The sequence below is a fragment of the Neovison vison genome, chromosome 1, assembly GCF_020171115.1.
Source record: "Neovison vison isolate M4711 chromosome 1, ASM_NN_V1, whole genome shotgun sequence".
Classification (NCBI taxonomy): domain Eukaryota; kingdom Metazoa; phylum Chordata; class Mammalia; order Carnivora; family Mustelidae; genus Neogale; species Neogale vison.
The window spans coordinates 260,255,997-260,269,095 of record NC_058091.1 but is presented as its reverse complement, the minus strand read 5'-3'; the positions used below and the strand labels follow the sequence as shown (position 1 = coordinate 260,269,095).

Below are 13,099 nucleotides of genomic sequence, written 5' to 3'. Positions count from 1 at the left end.
AATCATTAGAACATGATCTCAAAATCTCTGATGACATTCCAGGTATAGCCTTGTAGTGTTGATAACTACAGTGGCAGCAGTGACACGTGATGTGTATTGAAGGGGTACTGTATGCCAGACTCTGTATGAAGTGCTTTTGATGGATTTTTATGTTTAATCATCACAACATTTCTATGAAATAGGCGCTATTATATCCCCATTTTAGATGATGAAAGCTTAGGCTATTTGCCCAAGGGAAGTTGTATTGGAGTCAGAGGACTTTCCTGGTGTATAATACCACTCCTGCATTCTAGTGACCATGGTACTAATTAGCAAGTATTTGAATTTAGAAGTTGGCAAAATAATGCTTAAATCCTATGGATGAGCAAACTGTAAATTTGTAGATGAAATAAATCATTTGTAAATTTTAAGAGCTGCTTAAAATCTGTATTGCTAAAAAAAAAAAAAGTGCTTAAACTATTTTTCCATTCTAATACTGTGTATTTCGGTGTTTAGATTGCAAACAGCGTCACAGTTGAAGGATAACAAATGGGAATAGTACTGTGGTAATTTTGTGTCTTAACGACAATGGTATGCCATAGTCAAAATGACTGATTTAATTAATATGTTTTCTACCGTATTTTACATTTCTCTATTGAAAGATATTCTAAAGGGTAAGGTGTGCAGTTTAGCTTATTTAGCTCCCAATTCCAACTTTCCAACATTTTGAAGATATATGGTATTTATTTGCATTTTTATTCTTTTTTTTGTTTTATGTGCTCATTTGAATCTTACCTATTTTCTTTTCTTTCTTTCTTTCTTTCTTTCTTTTTTTTTTTTAACAGTTACATCGGCTTTTTATTGCCTAAGCAGACTGGGACTTGCTTGGTCGCTCCGCTCTGCCGTGGAGCACTCCTGTAAAACCAGCTGAATTGCACACTGAAGATCCACCCTTTTGGTGAGTGGAATCATAACTGCAATTTTGTGTTTTGCTCTGCCTCACGTTGTTTGTATTGTTAGCCACAGTGCTTTGATACAGAGCACAAAATAAGGCTTTTCCAGCTCTGTGCAGGAAAACTGGCTTCTTTTCTTTTTCTTTTTTTTCTTATGGACACAAGTAATTTGTACCATCATTTTCTCTCTCAGAAATCTGCTATTGTCTCTCGCTCCCAACCCAACTGAATGACTACAGGTCTTCAGTCATGCACCTGCCTCTTCTCAGCCTGGCTGTGTCCCCCTCCAGCACCCTCTCCTTCATCCCTTGGCCTCTACAAATAATTTGCTTATCACAGTTCGTATTTGCTAGGTATGCATGGAAATAAAAGGTGATGGTTGTGTTCAGCTGGACCACATAGTATTCCACTGTAATGTGTAAGACATTTTAGATTAAAAAAAAAAAAAAAAAAAAAAGCAAACCTTGGCCCATTTGATCTGTTTTATGTTGTTAATCTATGCATGCCATCAAAAAAAGCAAAAAGGAAACCGGCAAGCCTTCCTGATAAAATCCTCTCTGTTTTTATTGTCCCTGAACTGGCATCCTGGAGATATTTCTACAGCACCTAGCAACATATATCAAAGGTCTTCCTAAGGCTTTTTCTTGGACCTTCTGCATCCTTATTTCCCAAGTCTTATGATTTTCAGATCTTGCTTTTATATATTTTTACAGGTCACATCTTACCAAGACCTTGCACTTTGTGGGGATGAAACAATTAAAATTTGTCTCATGGGGACATCTAATTTTCCTGTGGGGACAATTAGTAATACATTTTGCAATTCTAATTTGGAGATGGACCATTTGACTTAGCTAAAACCTCAGTTATAGAAAAACTGTGGTAATTTGAGTACATATAGAGATATTGTATCAAGGATAGGGTATGAGAGGAGGTATGGTAGAGACTTAAAAGTGATTAGATGAATAAAAGGAATAGGTATCTTGATTAAATCTTTCTTTTTCTTCTTTCAACCTTTTCATTTCTGGCAGATGTTTTGTCTGTGTGTGTGTGTGTGTGTGTTTCCTGAGAAAATGAGGCAGTGACAAAGGAAGTGAGAATGGGTTTAAGGGCAAGTGTTGACGTGAATATTTTCATGAAGGAGGTGCGTATAATGCAGTAATCAGCCTGGGTGGGACAGTCAGTTTACAAAGTACTTATGTAACAGATAATATAATGCCCGGATGGGAATCTCATGAGACTGTGGTGAGAAGTAGTTACCCTGATACTTGGACACATAGTCGGAGATAAATGAATATTATCAGCAGTTTTGGCTCCATTTTGCTGGTGAAGAACTGAAGTCCAAGCAACTTGTTGGAAAATTTCCTTTCTACTATGGCTGGTTTTCCACATTTTTTCTTGTTGTCCCCATATGTTTTCTTGGATATGTGGTCCGAGCTGAGAGAATGATCTATTAAGGTTTTGGATTATATTGTTCTTAGATTTTGAGAAAGGCAGTCAATAAGACAATGCTCAATATGCTTTAACTTTCTCTGAAGCACAATGTTCCTCATGTCTTGGAGGTCAGATCCAAACTAGGTTGTGTAAGGAAGGCTTGAGTTTATTACAGCACATCTCTGACTTGAAGGACGCTAACACACAGATCAGATGCTATTCTCCCCTAGAAATATCCCCTGGTACCACTTCTTTCTTGGAAGCTTGGATCCACCATTGTTCGTTCTTAAGGCAATATCACTGAGTGCTTAGGAAATAAATTATAAACGTGGAGTTGTCAATTTTAGAAGAAATGGGAGGGTGTATGGTGAAACAGGCCTAAGACTCAGACTTAGCCTATGCTATGTCCTCCCCAGAACAAATAATAGATCGAAACACTGCAGAGAAAGAGGAGGTAAGTTAGGTGGGGCAGGACCTGGAAGAATGGAGCCTGCCTCGAAGAATGTTGCCCATGCTTCAGATTCCTGGAGGATTTTCCTGAACTTATTAGATTCATCATTCACATCCCCTGTTTTTCTCTTTGTTGCTCATCATCCTAACCTTGTCATCTAATTTAATTCTCTGACTCAGTTATCTGGAAAAGATGGGTCTTTGGTACATAGTAGTCAGGAAAGCAGGTAGAGGAAAATAAGGAATATTGTATCCATGTGGGAATAGAGAGAAAAGGCTACACGATCTTAGGAAATACCTTGATCATAAAAGCAAATCTTAGAATGTCTGTGATTTGCCTAACATGCTGGTCTGAAAACTCTTTGGGTTTTATCAATGCTCTCATCGGGTTTTGCCATCATTTAGTTAAGATCATTTACTCCTGCAATCACAAATGTTTTAAATTTTGGCTAAATAACAAGGCAGCCAGCGAGGCAGGTCTTGGCTTGCAGAAAACTGCTGTCAACGTTCAGAAGTTCTTCATGCTAACTGTCTGGCATTGTATTTACATTCTATGGAATCTGTTCCCAAGAAATACCTACCAACTTTGAAAAGAACTCTGTAAGATTTCTGCCCTCTGCTGTTCAAGTGTCATTTTCAGCACTCAAAGAATAAATGAGAATGGCTTTATCAGCATTAAGCTTTATCAACATTAAGGGTGTTTGCCCAAGTTTTTAGTTTCTGTCTCTACTATCTCTGGTTTTTTTTCTTTTCATTTAGGCTTATGCCTAAAGTTTTAAATGTTACTCTCTTTGTTTATAAGAGGAAATAAATATATTCATTGTAATTGATGTAATCAATGTACTAGATCATAGTTTATCATATATTCCTTATAAGAAAATCTAGACTTTCTCTAGAATCATCCCATATTTTCGCTTGTTCACAATATTTCAATTAGTGGATCAGTACCTTAAAAATTTCTAAGCAACTTCTTTGCATAACTGGAAGGAGTGTATAAAATGGTTTTTACTCCATGTTGAATTCATAGAAAACATTAGATTTAAATATAGTTTCTCATAATTCTAGATGGTCATATCTGCTTTCAATCACAGTACAATGAAATATAAGATGTGATTCTGCCATCACTAAAATATGTTTTTTTGCATATTTTTTTCATTATTTAAGAAATGAAAACAAAAGAGAAAGAAACAAAAACAATAGAAAAAACCCTGATACTTCAAAGGATTACCATTGGTACGGGCTAAATAGAGCAAATGTTTTTCAATTTCTTTCTTTTTTTATTTTTAAGGTTTTGTTTATTTATTTGACAGAGAGAGACCACAAGTAGGCAGAGAGGCAGGCAGAGAGAGAGAGAGGAGGAAGCAGGCTCCCTGCTGAGCAGAGAGCCTGATGTGGGGCTGGATCCCAGGACCCTGAGATCATGACCTGAGCCAAAGGCAGAGGCTTAACCCACTGAGCCACCGAGGCACCCTTCAATTTCTGATAGTATTAAATTGAAACCCTATTTTAAGTAAGAGTTTGGGAAAATCAACAGATCTATATGAAGGCTGTGATTTCAGCAACACATCCTGCAGTGGGGGATGTGTGGATTTAATTCTCTATCAGTAGAATACAACTTGATATTTTTCACTTTCCTTCCCATTTCAAAGACTTTGTAATAATCAGTATATACTGAACATATAAGTGACCTAGTCTCTTAAAAAATAAGATTACATTTTCTTCTCTAGTTTAAAACTCACTTTTTAAAAAAAAAGATTTTATTTATTTATTTGACAGAGAGAGATCACAAGTAGGCAGAGAGACAGGCAGAGGGAGAAGCTGGCTCCCTGCTGAGAGAGAGCCCAGTGTGGGGCTCCATCCTAGGACCCTGAGATTATGACCTGAGCTAAAGGCAGAGGCTTAACCGACTGAGCCACCCAGGTGCCCCAAAACCCACTTCTATAAGAACTGGAACTGTTAGCACCATGTTGAAAGTATTACACTGAACTCTTTTTTTTTTCCTTCTCCTTTTTTGCCAGCATAGAAACACCCTTTAATACTCAACATTTAACCTTTAAAATGAGAGCATTTTGAGATTATTTTTTTTCCACACTACTTGCCTGAATTGCCTCTTAACGTTGTGAGATTTACAACAGGTTTTCTTTAAATATTCCAAAATTTCTCGTATAAAGTCATGCAACATTATGTATTTCACGAAATATTTCCTTGGAAATTTAAAGACTAAAATAGAACTTATGTAACTAGAGCTAATATATGATGCACGCATGGTGTTTTAATATAACAATCATGAAGAGAGTAAATGTAGAAAAGAACAATTATTAAATACCTGCCATGTGCTACGTTTAAACATTTTTTCTGTGTAATGAAAATCATTTTTAACATAAAAACAAAGTCCTCTTTACTCCTGAAAACTGAGGTCCCAAGAGGTTAAATATCTTACTCAGGTTTGCACAGCTAAGAAGAACCATATTTTTTAGCCCTATCTGTTATTACAGATTACTGATCCACTAACTGAAATATTCTGGACAAGCAAAAACATGGATGATTCTAGAGAAAGCATAAGTTTTATTATGAAGAATACGATATGATAAGCGATGATCTAGTAAATTAATTACATCAATTTTTAAATTACGGATTTCTTTGCAAACTGTTGTCACTTATGCTGAAGTGTGAATAGCGTGCTTATCGATGTTTGCCAGTCAACACTGGATGTAGATTTTGGTTTTCAAATCCCTAAGTATACAAATCAATGAGATATTTGTAACACAGAATAAGAAAAGTAATTATAAACTGCTGTTTAAATTTTTGAGTAGCTCATTTGAAAAATTGAGTGGGAATATCTTTAAATGGCTTAGTTTACTATCACAAAGCAGCTACAAAAGAAGAAAAGCAATCTGGAGAGGTTTGTTGTATCATTAGAACTATGTAAACCAAGATGAACAAATGGAACAGAATTTGGGTGAAATCAAACATTTTAATGGGTTATTGAGAAAATAGGGATATATTGTAGGTTCAGTTCCGGACTACCACAATGAAGTAAATATCACAATACAGCAAGTCAAATGAATTTATTGGGTTCCCAGTTCGTATAACTATTATGTTTCCATTATACTGTAGTGCATGAAATGTGCGATAGCATCATATCTTTAAAAAAAAATGTACATACCTTAATTAAAAAATACTTTATTGCTAAAAAAGGTGCTAACCACCATCAGCTTTCAGTGAGTCAATCTTTTTACTGGTAGAAGGTCTTGCCTCGATGTTGGTATGTGCTGCCTGATCAAGTGGTGGCCGGCAAGTTTGAGTGACTGTGGCAATTTCTTTCTTTTTTTTTTTTTTCCTAAAGATTTTATTTATTTATTTGACAGAGAGAGATCACAAGTAGGCAGAGAGGCAGGCAGAGAGAGAGGAGGAAGCCGACTCCCCACTGAGCAGAGAGCCCGATGTGGGACTCTATCCCAGGACCCTGAGATCATGACCTGAGCCGAAGGCAGCAGCTTAACCCACTGAGCCACCCAGGCACCCGACTGTGGCAATTTCTTAAAATAAGACCAGGACATTTGCCACATCTCTTCCTTTCCTGAACGATTTCTATGTAGCATGTGGTGCTACTTGATAGCATGTTACCTACAGTAGAACTTCTTTCAAAATTAGAGTCATTTCTGTCAAACCTAAACCACTGCTTTATCAACTGTTTGTGTAATATTCTAAATGGTTTATTGTCATTTCAACAATAGTCATAGTATCTTCACCAGAAATAGATTCCTTCTCAAGAAACCAATTTTTTTGCTCCTCCATAGGAAGCAACTCTTCATCCATTAAGGTTTTATCATGAGACTGCAACAATTCAAATATAATAATAATGAAGACATCTGAAATATTGCAAGAACTACCACAATTTGAAAGAAACATGAAATGAGCACATTTTATTGGAAAAATGGCATCAGTAGACTTGCTAAATGCAGGGTTGCCACAAATCTACAATTCATAAAAGTATGGTATCTGTGAAGTACAATAAAATGAAGTACAATAAAATAAGGTATGACTGTATAAGGAAAATAAGCCATTATATTATGATGAGTCCAATTTGACTGGAAAACCAATAGATAAAAATATATTGTTAAAAGGTCAATTTAATATAAATTAAATAACGGGGCGCCTGGGTGGCTCAGTGGGTTAAGCCGCTGCCTTCGGCTCAGGTCATGATCTCAGGGTCCTGGGATTGAGTCCCACATCGGGCTCTCTGCTCGGCAGGGAGCCTGCTTCCTTCTCTCTCTGCCTGCCTCTCCGTCTACTTGTGATTTCTATCTGTCAAATAAATAAATAAAATCTTTAAAAAATATATATATATATAAATTAAATATCATCATGCATAATATAAATTATAAATAAGTCAAAATATAAGGTATTTAAATGGACATTTGCGTGTGTGTGTGTGTGTGTGTGTGTGTATGTGTGCATGTGTGTGTTTGTGTAGGTCTGTGTGTGTTGTATACCTGCGTACCATATCTAGGTCCATAGAAAACGGGTTACAAATGTAGGCATCTTAATAAAGAATGTAAGAACATAGAGCCACAACCACACAAGGAATAAACTATCAAGAAAATAGGGAAATAAATATAACAGTTGATTCTCCTTCCTTGTGGTAGTTATGCTCTATCAAGTTGCTGGAACACTGAATTAGCAAATAACTGAACCATTGCCCCAAGGGGAAATACAGGATTAGATAAATGCAAGCCTCAAGTCCCAACATTTTCATCAACCAATCAACAGATCAATATGTAACCTTGTTTTATGTGTGTTTCTGTTTAAGAACATCTTATTTAATATATGTTGTTGATTCATTAACATTGAACTCATGGCAGACAGCACTATAACTCCTGCCTGACCAAAGCTTATCTAGCACATGTATTTTCTCTGTAAGGCACAGAACAGCCTTCTTGCACTTGGGATTACTAGACAGCACTTATGTACTATGCCTGGAGTCATTTAAAACAGCAAAATCAGCTAGAAAAAGCACAAAAATGTATAAAATATGGTACTATATATACAGTGAAAAGGACTTGTTTATAATATGAGCACTGAAATAAGAAGATGGGGCATCTCACTTATTAGGCAACTCAAATTATGCACTGCTCTTCATGACTGTAAAAGTGCTAGGAGTCTTGATTATGGGGTTACAAATAAAGAAAGTCAAAGTGGATAAACGTATGGTCAATAGTTGATGTTTCATTATTTTACCTTATTTGGAAATAATCTAGGTATTCAATGAATATCCAATATTTAACTTATCTCAGTATACCCTTAAAGTTTTCTGTTACCGAAAAGGTTTTGGAAAAGGTTTTTAAGTAGACACACCATCAGCATAAATATCATTGAAAAGTATATTTATAAACTGTTATGTTACTTACATATTTCATTTGTTAGGAATTATGGCTAGATTATTTATGAAAATTCATGAGATATTGAATGTCTAACCATCATCTTATTACCTGTTATCTTTCTTGCTGACGAATTCTGTAACAGAGACATCATAAGATTGACTTTGAATAAATCTGGGTAGAATAAAAGTATTATATTTAATGCTGATAATTGTGAAGACATGCCTGTTTTAATTACACCAACAAACTTAAATTAGCTTTTATCTACCAAACATTATCCTAGATCACATGAACTTGAAAATCATCTGGGTTAGTTTCTACATTTATGAGAATATACTTTATTTATATAAATGTTTGTCTTTACAAATCAATTTTGGTAATACCATCTGCAGGTGGAAAAATATCATGTATCTATAACATATATACATAGACACACATAATATACAGACACGTACCGGGATGTTAGAGCTTTGATTTTAAAATTTTAGCCATGAGAGATATATGATAATGGAAAACTCACTAGTTTATAAAAGAACAGTTGAATCCAAATTGTGTTCTGGCAGATAGAATAAGTTAAAATTACCTGCTCAGATGGCTAAAAGCTTTTACTAATATTTGTGGAAAGATTTTAAACATTTCTTACTCATCTAATTTCCATATAGCATTCTCCCCTCCCTTCTCCGACCTCCCTGCCCCCCACCTCTTTCTTTTCCTTTCGAAGAATTTCCTCCGAAGTTTGCATATTAAAAGATGGCTCTGAGTTCTTAGGGAAGAGCAGGTAGAATACTCCTATCTCAAAGGCACAGAGAAAGTATGTAAATTTCTCCAAGAAAGCCTTTGTTTCTTAAATCTAGATCTTTCACAATATGGGAAAGCCTTTTGAGATGAATAGGGAAGGTTTGGGGATTGGCAAAAGGATAGTTGGTGTTTGAATTGTTTCTAGAACCATGTTTCTGTTCTTAGAAAGGCTCAATTTGTAAGACAAGTACATTTTTTAAGTCCTCAGAGAATTGGGTTTCAACCTGAAAGATATCCAGAAGCTGACCCAGCCATCTAACTACATTATCCTTAATTTGCTTCTTCGTATCAGGGAGACGATCTTCAACTAAGACTGAAATCAAAAGATTCCTATATTCTAGATTTAGAGCTATGTTTCTTGAGAATGGCTTGATAAATCCTTCCACAATGGCTTCAGAATGTTTTTCTTTTCCTCTGTGTACAGATTTTCATTTTAGCTTTGGGGAGAAGGCCTGAAAAAAGTTCCTATCAGGCTGTGGTATCAGTTTCCAATTTGGCCAACTTCTGATTATAGAGCTACTTAAAAAAATCCTTTCAGATGTCTTGTTAGGTGTTAGCCAGGACCAACAGTAAATATTCCTGACAGTATTGAACCACCCCATGGACACAAGAAGGGTCCCCAAAGAAGGTACAAAAGATAGAATCCTCCCAATGAAATAGGGGAGTGAGGTTCTTATCTCGGGGAGTCTAAGAATGAATCTCGCAGACAAAGGAGTGTGAACAAAGCGATAAAGTTTTATTAAGCAAGGATACAGAAAAAGCTCTCAGGAGTGAGAGGGGTCCCAACTGGGTTGCCAATGAAGGCTTTTCATCTCAGGCCTTTTATTAGGACTTTAGCAGGAAACTTGCCAGTGGTTATGTCAGTGGCCTGGAACCAGACATGATACTTATACATTGTGTGCAAGTCTTTGTTTCTGTGACATCTATGATCTATAAATATGTATTGCTAGGTCTGGTTAGTCTCTATAGTGAACTTTTCTTTTGAGGGCTGGTTAGTTTCTGTGGTTATTTTTATTTTCTGGGGTTACAATGTAATTATTTGAAAAACATTTAAACCCTAGTAATTGGGATAGGGTGATCTAAATTTTCCTGATCTCTGTCTGTTCTGTCTCAGGGTCTGCACACCTTAAATGCTGTCAGAGCCTAGTTGGGGCCCGGGCCCTATTCTTTCCCTACCTAAAGTCCCATCCTTTCCCTATTCGCTAAGATCCAGAGCCAGTCCCAAACATAACCAAAAGAAATACTTAAACAATTCCCCCTGAGAGCTGGCAACACTTGGTAAGACCTCAGCTGAAACTGTCCTACACCTCACATCTCTATCTAGCTGTATTTTGGGGTCCCCTGTCCCTCAACCTCATGGTTGTTAAACCAAGTTCCTAGGACACAAAATTAGACAAACAAGGCAGTAGCTGTTCCTGGGTAAGAAAGGATTGATAATCATTATCTTTTCGTGCCAATTTGAATTTGGAAAGGAACGGACATGAAATTTTACCTTCTCTCTACGAGGTGCCACAGATAGAAATCTGGGAGAGCTGAGTTTGTTATTTATTAGTTCTTACCCTTTGTAGACGCCTGCCAGTTTTCCTAGAATGCCATCTGCAGGTTCCAGAAAGAATAGGGTGTCCCAGTGAGTCCTTGTCCTGGTCACCAGAAACCACAGAGGAGGAGAAAATCATTTTCCCTCTATCCTTTATAGCAAGTGCTTGGCAGAGACCCCTTTCTCTCTAGGAAAACTCTTAAGTGGATAAGCTTATCTGAGGTGGTTAAAAGATCTCCGCTGTGGCCACTGTAATGCAAGATTACCTTTGGTAAGCTTACCTACTGGTTTAGCCTTAAAACAAAATTTTATTCACCTGTGCCCTCGTGCTCGCTGCTGATCAGCCTGACTGTCCCCCATTCCCGACTCTAAGTCCAGTCCTGTTTTTAGGTCAGACCCAGTCGGACCCGACACCCACGGGATTGCTAAACTGGGCCTAGTCCGTTCTCGTTGGATTTTCAGAGCAGGTAGCACAAGTCACTGTGAGGGGAAGCAACAGGAAGTCTGAAAGTTCATAGTGCACAAGCCGCAGATTGGAATCCATCAGGGACGTTCTTACCGCCTCGGCAGCTCTGAGAAGCAGCGAGAAAACAGCTCAAGGGGCTGAACAGGTAGCTCTGCCGGGTTGCTCATTGCTCCTGGGGACTGTCGGGGGCTCCTTTGGTTCCATGTTCTGACGTCAGGACCGTTGAAAGATACACTGAGGCATAATAAGCAATTTCAGAGTTTGAGTAAAAATCACCTTAAATTGGGCAGCGCCACAGCGGAAGTGGTTGGGAGCTCAGGGAGAGACTTCGTGAGAAGAGGCGGTAGCAAAGTAAGGGAAGTACGGGCGGGCGACAGCGTCAGGCCTGTGGGCTGTCGGTGACTGGTTGTCCTTAGCCTGTGATTTTGTAACCTTGAGGCATTTGTAGGCTCGGAGTTTGGTTTGCTTATGTCCGTTGCGGCAGCATTAGCGCCCCGTCCGTCTTGTGCCGTCCCTCCGTGCTAATTTAGCACGGATTATCTTCCCTAAGTGCGGCGTTTTGGGTTTGGAAGTCATTTTTGTAAGATGAGCAGAAGATGGACTGACTGTCCGGAGCACTGATGCTGCCCGTTCACGATGAAGTAGCACGTTTTTTTTCAGAGTTCATAAAGCATATGATACCAGCATTTGTCTTCCAGGCAAATTATAAAAGATTTTAAAAACTCATTGTCCTTGGTATTGGCTAGTGTGTTGTGTTGGGGAGAGGGTCGCCAATCACTGGGAGTGGATAGTGCTGCGGATATATATATTTTTTTTTAAGATTCTATTTATTTATTTACTTGACAGAGAGAGAGATCACAAGTAGACAGAGAGGCAGGGGAAGCAGGCCCCCTGCTGAGCAGAGAACCCGATGTGGGGCTCGATCCCAGGACCCTGAGATCATGAGCTGAACCAAAGGCAGAGGCCTAACCCACTGAGCCACCCAGGCGCCCCAGTTGCGGATCTTAAGAGGCTTAAAAGTTTGGCACTTCTCACACACTTAACCTTTTATGCTAAAAATGATCATTGGACAGAAAGATACATTTGGAAGGATGGTTTAATGAATCATTTAAAATAAGGGCAATTTAAAAACAATTGACTACCAATAACAGTTTAACTAATGACATCAAAATGTTCAAATACTATGCAGCCCTGAAAATTTAATCTTTTTTTTAAAAGATAACATGTAAGAATATAGAAATACTGTATTTTTAAAAAAGTATATATAGCCTGATCCTAGTATAATTCTTTTTTATATGTACCAAAGAACATTAAGGAAAAGGTGAGAGGGACATATGAGGAAATATTAATAGTGGCTATTTCTGGGGAAAGAGCAGATCATTTATATTTTCTTATTTTTTTTTCTGTATTCCTACCATAATTTTATGTTACTTTTATATTAGAGAGTAAGGAAGAAAACAAGTGAGGAGATATTAGAGAGTGTGATACCCTGTCTCCAGATGGACATGCTTGTTTTGGATGTAAAACCATCTTATTCTTGCTGAAAATGTGAATATCTTCTTGTTTATGAGGATTTAATATCCTCCAGCAGAAGATGGTGCTATTTATAATAAGTATAATGGACAGCCAACATGAAGGGGAAAAAATATCTTCAGAAAACAAAAGACACTTTTTTTGTTTTTTTGTATATTTTTTCCACTACTACCTAGATCACTTTTTAAGATTCTATTTATGACACATTTCTCATTTCATGTAACTATTAATTTAAAAATTACTAAATGTTTTGGGCCAAACTTTTAGGCAAGTATAGTGTGGTAGATATGTGGTAAAAAGAAATTTGTGAGTCTTGTTTTCTAAAGGCTTCAATTACTTTGGAAGAACAAGTTCTTTAAAAAAAAATGAAATAAGTGACATGGAATTCAGAGGAAAGAGTTATCATTGTAGTTATCATTGTGGGCAGAACGCATAAGGGAAAGCATCAGAGAATGGATGGCACAGAATGAGCCGTGAATAATGGCTGGGGATTTGATAAGCACACTGCAGAATAATAAAAAGGACTGCTTATTGAGGGCCTATTACATACCAACTGCTGTGCTAGACTTTC

The 13,099-nt window shown here is 37.3% G+C and overlaps 1 protein-coding gene across 6 annotated transcripts in view; it reads left to right on the top strand.

Moving 5' to 3' along the window:
* The first annotated feature begins 910 nt into the window (after positions 1-910).
* Positions 911-13,099, top strand: part of TENM2 (teneurin transmembrane protein 2) — a 1,132,942-nt gene continuing 1,120,753 nt past the window's right edge. For all 6 annotated transcript variants that reach the window (XM_044229881.1, XM_044229874.1, XM_044229866.1 and 3 more), the window contains exon 1: positions 911-937. The gene's annotated coding sequence lies outside the window, so the exon portion shown is untranslated. The remainder of the gene's footprint in view (positions 938-13,099) is intronic.